The sequence below is a fragment of the Frankliniella occidentalis genome, unplaced genomic scaffold, assembly GCF_000697945.3.
Source record: "Frankliniella occidentalis isolate FOCC.00 unplaced genomic scaffold, Focc_3.1 Scaffold28, whole genome shotgun sequence".
Taxonomy (NCBI): Eukaryota; Metazoa; Arthropoda; class Insecta; order Thysanoptera; family Thripidae; genus Frankliniella; species Frankliniella occidentalis.
This window is the reverse complement of record NW_026267158.1, coordinates 643,507-645,551: the sequence shown is the minus strand read 5'-3', so window position 1 is coordinate 645,551 and position 2,045 is coordinate 643,507.

Below are 2,045 nucleotides of genomic sequence, written 5' to 3'. Positions count from 1 at the left end.
GGGCAGCGAGAGGGGGAGGGGGCACATGCCAACACCACCCCGCGCTGCCCATTCAAAGCGCGAGCAAACACCAAACACCGGCGCGAGGAGTGAGGCGCTTGTTAAAAGTGTGGTAATATTTAATGCGGGCTGGCGGGCCGGGCCGGCTCTGCAGAGCAGCGGTTCGCCAACATTCAGCGTGGGAGAGCACCCGGAGCCTCGCCCGGAGCGCAGCGAGCGCTGCAGCGAGCGCAGCACCCAGGAGAAAAACTGGAAGCACCGTCTACTGTAGCAACGCGCACACTGGCCGAGACGGAGGGGCAGTCATCAACGGGATCATACATTTTTCAGCAAGTGTGGTGTGACTTGCAAACTCTGACTGTTTCAGTTATCTTTTTGGGTCGAATCTTTATTTAAGCGGTTAACAGGGTTCTGTCTTGTTAGAGTTATAGCTTTAATTATAGTTTTCAAAGAACACGCGCGCTTGTACTTCTCACCGTTGTTATCTGAGATCCGAACCTTAAGGTAATTACATGTGGGCTCGTTTGATCGGAAATTTTACGAGAAATATGATTTTACATTCGACAATTAGACTTCAGAACGAGCTTCAGAATCAGATATTATTCCACAAAAACCAAAATACGCGCGATATAGTGATCGACGTCATTCGCAGTGTTAAGTGCAACACCTGAAGTATGCAAACTCCAAGCTGGAGACGTACTTGCAAGTGTTCAACTCTGCAGATTCGAGCACTATCTGCTAACTGTTCAACTCTCAAGTCTGCCGTGTCTCCATCAAACCACGCATGGAGCAGCTACGCTAGCAAAACCACGCAAGTCCATTTTTAAAAAGAATCTATCTTAAAAGCAGATAATACCAATTTATATACCTGTGTTTTAACATTTCTAGTTTGATTTTTATTTGTGGTGGTTTTGCATCATATTTTAAATGTTTACTCTTTTATCGTCTTTGAAAGGCATTATTATAAAGGGGAGGGAGGGGGGAGCGTGCCGGGCGGCAGCCACGGCCGTAGGTGGGACCCTAGTATTGTTGATCAGGGGCCTGACGCGACACTCAGCCAGGCACCACTCACTCACTCACTCACTCACTCGGTCCTTCAGCGCCAAAGAAATTGTTTTCTGGTCTGCGCTTGGTTCTCTGTAGTTATCGAGAGTAAAAGCTAGCTGACACCTTACAGTTTCTAACATATTCTTTATGTTTAGTCAAAAGGTTTTTAAGGTATCATCTGCTAAAAAATAAGATATCTCTTCCCAACGGTATATGTCTCTAAAAATCACAAAAAAAATGGAATTGCGTGGTCTCGCCGGCGGCCGAGGGGTCACAATAAAACTCGGTGTAAACGAGAGAAAAAACCCGCAAGATACTCGCGATACTCGTGATAACTCGCGAAAAAATCGAGGAAAACTCTCCAAATACTCGCGCATACTCGCCAAATACTCGCATAACTCGCCAAAACTCTGGAATACCCGGGAGCACTTGCGTAACCTCATTGTATACCCACATGCAGAGTGGGGGACCCCTCGCCAGCGGTTGCGCGGTGCGTGCTTCAGGCGCGGATTAAGGCCCGGCTGACAGGGGGGGCGATGCACTGTCGGTTGCCTACATACAGGGTTTTTGTGGCGCAAATTGCCTACCTTTCAGGCGGCTCTCCACGACAGGGGGGCGATCCCCCCCCCCCCTTTAATCCGCGCCTGGCGTGCTTTCCATTAGGGACAACCGATTATATACGATATATCAATTAACATTTTTGCTCAGATTTGGGCAAGGGGCATAGCAGTGCACTTAAAATATTGAAGATGAATAATTTTGCAAGTTAAAATTACGGAAGGCGTGAGATACCCGAAATATATTCACTCTAAAAAAAATCAGTGCAGAATCCTATAAAATGTTACACAGTAATTTGCATATCACTTTTGAGACAAATTTCTGTGAAATAACGATAAAGACAGACTTTTATAAAAGATACGAAAATCTCTTATCTTTCACATTTTTGCATATGTTGTAGGAATCTGTATCGTTTTTGGTACAGAAATTTGCATCAAAAG